Source organism: Nelumbo nucifera, chromosome 4 (assembly GCF_055504915.1).
Source record: "Nelumbo nucifera cultivar China Antique chromosome 4, China Antique-T2T, whole genome shotgun sequence".
NCBI classification, from domain to species: Eukaryota; Viridiplantae; Streptophyta; class Magnoliopsida; order Proteales; family Nelumbonaceae; genus Nelumbo; species Nelumbo nucifera.
In genome coordinates, this window is record NC_142652.1 from 3,541,013 (window position 1) to 3,549,915 (window position 8,903).

Sequence of the window (8,903 nt, forward strand, 5' to 3'; positions counted from 1 at the left end):
GTTTACGCGGTTTTGTTGGGCTTAACCAACTTAGAAAGTTGAAATAATATCAAAAGATCAATCAAAAAAGTGTTTATAATTTTGTATGGTTTTAGTTAATACCAATAGGTATTCATGCGATGTACGAATTTTGTTAAAATAATTTTAGGTAATAAAGTTAGAGGTGTAATTTAGATGTATCTAAATCAAGCCCGGCTTGATTTAATCAACGCTTTTGTCAAAAAAAACTCGGGCCTATTAAGTTTGCCCTATATAGAGAGAGTACTTTAAAAAGCACAATTTTTTAAGACAAAATTTATTTTTGTATATTTAAATTTATTGATAAAAAATGAGGATAAATAGGGTAATCGGTTATTAATATAAATGAGTTAAAAAGAGGTAATTTTAAGATATTCAATGCATTCAATCCTCTCATTAAATTCAACATTTAAGTTATTAACTTGCATTCATGTTCATTCAATCATATATTCAAGTCCTTTTTGTTTCTTCTCGTCATTAAGTTCAATTAATTAAATCTATATTTAATAAATTAATAATTTCAATAACATAAAATGTTATGCTTTTAAAATCTACCTAGAAAAAAACAGGGTTTTCATCTAGATAGTGGTAAAAGTTAAACCATTTGGATCAAATGGGTCAATCCATGATTCCATGTTGCCATGATTAAATAATAAAATGAAAAAAAATGGAACATTTTTAACATACATATTAAACACTAATAAGTATGATAAATAAAAAATGTTTTTATTAATGGTGGAAATGGAACATAAAATTTTAAACCAACTGGAAATGAAAATGTTTTCCTATTCTCTCTCATTAAATCCTATATTTAAGATATATTTTTCTCATCATTAAATTATTGTAATTAAATCCACAATATTAATTTTAATAGTATAAAATAAATATTTTGAAAAGTAATTTGGAAACAAAACTATTTTCTTCCCTCTTGATAGTGGGCAAGGAATTCAACCATTTGGGGTCAAATGGATTAATAAATATACCATAATTAAATAATTAAAAATTAAAATAAATAAGTATGAAATGTAAGAAGTATTTTTTATTAATGATGAAAATGGAAGGCCAAATTTAAAATCTACCTAGAAATGAAATGATGTCATAGTCAAATAATAAAATTTTAAAAAATAGAAAATACAAAGAATCACAAAAATAAAAAAATAAAATATAGAGAAAATTTTGGGCATATATTTAATGTTATACATTTATAAGAAATTAAAATATTGGGTACATCTTTAATATTATGCATTTCTTATATTGAAAAAAAAAATAAATATTATACATGAGAAATAATTTTATTAATGATGGAAAATGTAATACAAAATTTAATGTCAACTTAGAAATCAAATTATTTTTCTTTTTGGGTGGTGGGTTAGTGGTTTGGGTCAAATTATATCATAGACAAACAAAAATTAAGTGTGATAAGTAAAAGTTATTTATATAATGTAAATAAAATATATAGTTTAAAGGAAAAATTATATTCAAAGTCGATTGTACATTTAAAATTAGGTTGTTGGCCCAAAAACCAACAAAACTTTGACAACCCGGCTCTACATTTCAAATTATAAAAACTCTTACCATGTCATTGGAGGCTTATGCGGTTGTTGTCAACATGGACTTTTAATCCATGTTAGGCACAACAAAAAGCTTATACCAAAAATAGGTTTCCAATTTCTCTCTCGCTTCCTGTGTTTCTCGATCTCCCTCCTTTATCTCTCATTCTCATAGCCATCTCTCGACCTCTTGCTCCCTCTATCTATCCCACTCTCCAAGCTTCGGTCTATAGCCAAATCAAAACCCTCTCTCTCTCTCTCTCTCTCTCCCTCAATCTCCCTATCGATCAATATCTCCCATTCTCATTCTTTTTTTTTTCTTACAAACTTATACAATATTAATCAAACTATATAAAAAAAACTAAAGGGACAACCCACTTGTACAATCAAGTTATAAATTTCTATCAAGTTGGTGTAAATTTCACAAGCAAGAGTTTCTCACATGACTTCATCGCCTTAATATGAAGAAAATTTTCTATCTTAACTATGATATATCTAAAATTCAAGTAATTAATATGAAAGAGAATCATGGTTCAGCCCAATGTCAGAATTCATAGGCACAAAGTACAGTTGGGGTAGGTGCCAGCTCGGAATTGATGCTAATTCATGGGCGTGCATATGGTGGGGGTAATTGACCTTTTGAAATGTTTGTAGATTTGCAGTGGAAATTAGATTCTGCAATGGGCATGTCCGTACTTCTCCAAAAAATCTTGCTTAATTACTAGTGTGTGTGTGTGTGTGTATTATCAACCTATTCTATCTAGAAATTGAGCTACAAAGATCAATATGCCCAAGCCCAAGCCTAGCTTGAGCAGGGATGGCAACATAGTGGGTTTGGGGAGGGCTTTGTAAATTCTAGACTCTATCCGCCAAGTGGGTTGGATTTTGAGAATCCAAACCCTCCCTGCACATGAAAATGCAAAACCCTCCCTATATTCAAGGGTAAGGGTGGGTTGGGTTTAAAACCTGCATCTAATTTCCTATTATTTCTTATTATATAAAAACAATAAATAAACAACAAAATTTTCAATTATTTGATTAAGATGCAAAAGAACACATAAACTATCAATTATCCTTTACATCTAATTCAAAATATTATCAAATTCAACACCCAGTACATAAAGTTCATATGCTTTCCAACAATGTGGAGGTTGAGGGCATCGGGTTTAGCCTAATACCATACCCTACCCGTAACATACAGGTTGTAGAATCCCAAAACCTGACTTGCCCCAAAGCCTATCCTTCAAACAAAAAAACCTGCCCCGTCAAGGTGGGTTGGGGTGGATACCCACTGGGTAGGGTAGAAATTGCCATCCTAAGCCCGAGAAGCTTAGTTAAGGTTGAGTTGGGCGTAGATTGGTAAACTCAGGCTTAACCTTGACTTGGACCAAGCTTAAGCTTGAGCTTGAACTTTGAGCCTTAGGATTGGATTGACCATAAGGGTGCAAAATGGATCGGATCATCCGAGATCCGATCCAATATGGTCGAATTCAAATCACCCCTTATCTCATTCCACATATATTATATATTTATAAATAAAAATATATATAATACATATATGTTATTTATTTATTTATAAATATATTTTTATATTATATTTTTCTTTTAATAATTTATTAACTTTTAAAGAAAACAAATCGGATCGGATCATATTCGAAGGGCCAACTTACCAATAGGATACAAATTCAAATCGAGTCTTATCAGATTTGATCGGATCTTCGGATCAGATCGGATCCGGCATAAATAGTGTTGGATCATATTCGGATTTACCCCGATCCGTTTGCATCCCAACCCAGCCCATTCAAGTTGCACCTAGCAGGGATCTGTGCGATGCACAGGCTTTGTTAAGCAAAAGCTAATCAATAAAAGCACAAAAGAGTAGACAATTGTATTATATTTTAACCTTTTAAATAATTAATAATTAGTTATATTTTATATACAACTTTCAATAATTTCTGACAACACAAAATAACAATAATTAATTTCAGCTAGGTTGTTTATCAAATCGATGAACCCGACCAACACGACCCAACTCAACTCGAGTTGGTTAGTTTCCTAGTATTTTTGGTGGGTTTTGGTTCAACAATTTCCCAACTTAACTAGGTCGGGTCAATTTTGGTTTGACCATTTGTAAATCGAGATATATTCTTATTATAAATTATTATTAAATCTATTATAATTATTTTTGTGTTTTTGATAAACTTTTAAAGTTATTATGTAATTTCTTTATTTAATTTAATTTATTTGTTTTTTAAATAATATTTAAAATATTATTTAGTTATTATTTTTTAATATTTAAAATTAGTTATTTACAATTTTATTTATCTATTAAAATAATATCACTTTTAGTTATTTAGATATTACTTATTTATTGAATTTCATAATCCATAAAATTATAAGTTATACTATTATTACATAATTTAATTTTGTAAAATATAAAATTATTATTAATTAAAATATTATGAAATCTATAATAATTATTTTTTACTTTTAATAAATTTTTTAAGTTTATTACATAATTTCATGATTTTAACTATTTAAAATTTAGTGATGTTAAATATTTCATTATTTACATATTTAAGTAAAATGTAAAATATTTAAAATTTGTCATTATTTAAATTTTATTTGTTGTAAAGTTATTGTCTAATATTAAATATTTTTTATATAATATTTATCTATTTTAATATTTTTGTTTATCATATTTAGTTATTAAATTTTTAATTTTTAATTTTTGTTATTTGAATAATTCATAAAATTATAATTTATGTTGTTAATACATAATTCTATTATGAATTTCATAAAAGTATAAATTATTAATAATATGAATATTTTTAACTCTATGTTTTTTTGTAATTTTAATAAATATTTTAAAGCTATTACATAATTTCATTATAATATTTAAATGATTCTTAAATTTTTTTAATTCAAACTTTCTTTTGATAGATATAGATGAAAAGTGGGGAATAGGATAAATAGGAATTGGAAATAATTTAGGAGAGAAACTTTTTACTAAATTAGAGATAATTAGGACTTATATATAATTTAGGAGATAAATAGGAATTATAGATAATTTAGGAGAAAGTGGGGGATAGTGGTGCCACTTGGCTAGATTAGATTATATTTTGGTAGGGAGAGATTTTAGGAATAGTTTTAGGAATGGATATCCAAAGGGATAAACATAGAGGAAAGAGGGATAGGCCCGGACTTAGATGTCAAAATGAGTGAGGGAGAAGGGAAGTGGTGAGGTGGCTTCATAAGGGAGTAAGGAAGGCTAAAATGAAGAAAGGCTGAGAGATCTCGTTGGAGTAAGGGAGAAAGCTCAAGCCAAAATGTGGCATATTTCTATTTTAGTATATATATATAGACTAGTAAGGATTGTGCGATGCATGGGAATTATTAAACAAAATTGAAGGAAAGGGATTCTTTTGAACAATAAATAAATAAAATGAAATATTAAATAAAATGTAAAAATAAAAAAAGTCTATGAGATTAAAGAAAAATGTAAGTTCAAATTGACTAAACTGAATTCACTAAAAACATTACTTTTTGCAAGGTTAATTATGTCCTTCCCTCGGGTGATGCTATGCATAATTCCAGTATAGGGATGGCAAATTTCTCCATCCTTATTGGGTACTCAACCTTAGGTCAAGGATGGGGATTAATAGGGATCCTTGACTCGGGTCGGGGTTGGGGATGAAGAATGAAGTCTCTGCCCCACCCTGCCCGGACCCCAATTATATATATTAAATATTATATATATCAAAATATATTTAAAAATTTTCCTCTATTTAAAAAAATACTATTGATTAAAAAATTTTAGAAATTTGGGCCCTCGTAAAAGACGCTAGAAACCCGAATTTGGACTTTTCCAAGAAGCTTCAAATGAAGCTTTTACAGTCTTTTAGCGCCCCGTCTTCTTCTAGCGTGTGGTATGATGCACACGCTTGATAGAAAATGGGTTATCTTTCCACAAAAAACTATTTGAATGTATAAGTGGGACCTACCAATGGTATGTGGGGCCCACATTAGGTATTATGTGGGGCCCACATTAGGTATTATGTGGGACCCACATTGTAAAATGTATGTGTGCCCCACATACATGGCCACACATGAACCGACATGCATGTCCACCAATGGCATGAGGCCCACCTTGTAAAATGTATGTGGGCCCCACATACATATCCATACATGGACCTACATGCATGTCCACCAATGGCATGTGGGGCCCACCTTGTAAAATGTATGTGGGCCCACATACATATCCATACATGGACCCACATACATGTCCACCAATGGCATGTGGGGCCCACCTTGTAAAATGTATTTGGGCCCCACATACATATCCACGCATGGACCCACATGCATGTCCACTAATGGCATGTGGGCCCCACCTTGTAAATTGTATGTGGGCCCCACATACATGTCCACAAATGGACCTTACATGCATGTCCACCAATGGTATGTGGGGCCCACCTTGCAAAATGTATGTGGGCCCCACATACATGTCCACACATGGACCCTACATACATGTGCACACATGGACCCACATGCATGTCCACCAATGGCATGTGGGGCCCACCTTGCAAAATGTATGTGGGCCCCACATACATGTCCACACATGGACCCTACATATATGTGCACACATGGACCCACATGCAAATCCACCAATGGCATGTGGGGCCTACCTTGCAAAATGTATGTGGGCCCCACATACATCTCCACACATGGACCCTACATACATGTCCACCAATTGTATGTGGGGCCCACCTAGATAAATGCATGTGGGCATGGACCTACATCCATGTCCACCAATGGCATGTGGGGCCCACCTTGTAAAATGTATGTGGGCCCCACATGCATGTCCACACATGGACCCCACATGCATGGCTACCAATGATATGTCAAGCCCACCTTGTAAAATGTACGTGGATTCCACATACATGTCCACCAATCGTATGTGGGTCCCATCTTAGAAAATGTATGTGAGTCGTACGTGTTAAATGAAAGGATTGTTGGCTACACACAAGACATTCATATATACATAACAAACATATTTTTATCACATTACCAAACGATCTTCTAGCTTTTATAGTCTTTTGTGAGTAGACCTGTTCATGGGCCGGGCCGGGCCGGGCTCGGGTCGGGCTTTTACTCTTCATTAATGGAAATATGTTAGGCCCAAGCCCGAGCCCGACCCGACCAATGGGCCTACAACTTGGGCCCGAGCCCGGCCTTGATAAAAAGCCCGAAGCCTGACCTAATAAAAAAAATTAGAATTTTCCCTATTCAATAATCAATATAAATTAGAATTTATTTACATTAAAAAAAGAATATAAATTCAAAATTTATTTACATTAAAAAAAGGAATATAAAGAAGGGAAAAAGGATGTGGAGAAGAAGGGTTCAGTTGGAAACTAAGGGAAAGAGGTGAAAAAAAAAGGGGTATTTGACTAGGGCTTTTAGGTTTAATTATAGGTCGGGCTCGGGCCAGACTATTTTGGAAAATCCCGAGCCCGACTCGAATTTATTGCGGGCCGGGCTTTTTGGCCCGAGGTTAAGTCCGCAGGCCCGTATACCTGTTCAAGCCCGTCCGAGGGCCGGGCCGGCCCATCGGGCCACCCGGCCCATGAACAAGTCTATTTGTGAGATCTATATAAAATATTTTAGTCAAACAGTATTTGATTTTCCAATATCTATTTACAAAGTTCACCTCTTTTAACCATCAAATCTTGTAACGGATCTTATGGAAAATACTTGCCAGTGCCTTACGGTTTTTAAAACTATTCAAATATACTTTGTTGGTTTTTCATTTGACAAAAATAGGTTGTCTGTTTATGATTTGAACCATTTCTTAATTTGAATTTTTACCCTTTGAGAGTCAAAAGTGCCTTTGACTATTTGTTAAATTTTCATAACATGACATTTACTTCTCCTCCTTTCATCTTCTCTTTCTCTTTTTCTCTCTTTTCAGTCAACTTTTTCCTTTGTTCGGACTTAATCGAATGTCATACCTGCTCAAATTTTCTTGCAGAACGATTTCTGTCACTTTTTCCAACTACAACTAGTATTCTCAGGACAATGTCCATCATCGCATGGTCCCACTACCTGTAAGGTAAATCCTTTTTATACTTTCTCCCTTTAAAAGTTTTAGGCCATGTTTGGGAGTATTAAAAATAAGTGTTTATTTAAGTGGGGATCACACCATTAAATACTTATTGGCATTTGGAAAATAAGTCCGTAATGAGTACTTATTTTTTAAGCTCAAATTTTTAGCTTTTTTTAAGTATTTATACAATAAGCATTTTTTCTCTCAAAATTGTCTTTGGTAAATTTTTAAAATACCAATTATATCCTTTTACAAAAGCACTTTATGAAAGCACATTTATAGAAGCATTTTTATAAAAGTACTTTTACGAAAACACTTTAATAAAAATACTTTTACATTAAAGCACTTCTATGAAAGTATTTTTATAAAAGTAATTTTATGAAAACACTTTAGTAAAAGTACTTTTACATTAAAGTACTTTTACAAAAACACTTTTATGGAAGTACTTTTATAAAAGCATTTTTACAAAAAATACTTTTATAAAAGTACTTTTACGGAAGTACTTTTATAAAAGCATTTTTACAAAAATACTTTATAAAAGCACTTTTATGGAAGTACTTTTATAAAAATACTTTTATAAAATCACTTCTATCAAAGTACTTTTATAGTTTTAGTCATTCACTTTGGATTGAAAATTTAAAAAAAAATGAAGGACAAAAGATTCACAATTGCTTATTAAAGTGCTTATTAGAGAAAGACCACCATACGCACAATATAAAATAAAAATAAGCACTTGAAAAAATTGGGTGTCAAATACAAATAAATACTTATTCGAATAAGCACTTGTTTTTAAAACTTATTTTTAACGAATAAACACTTGTTTTTAACACTTATTTTGAACATAAGAACTCCAAGTCCCAAATAGAGCCTTAGTTGTCATCATCTGACCTCACCACTTAAATGAGAGTCCAAAAAGGGTAGATGTGTAATCTCTGGACCGTACAACTCTTCAGTTGTTCTTGTTACTAATGTGGGGCTGGATGCTGATGTTTTCTTTTGGCAGCTCCCATCTTTGATAAAATATAGTAACAATAAAATTAAATTTCATCCGGCTTGTAGATGAAGCAAAAGATTTAGCATATTTTGCTCTTCCATGAACAACCTTGTTACAAGTTTTAGGAATACTAGTGTAAGAGCTGTATTGTGCACAGGTGCAAGTTAATGCTGCATAATAGGGTATAGTGTAAGAGTTGGTGGCAAGCTTCACCAGCACTCCTATTCCTCATGCC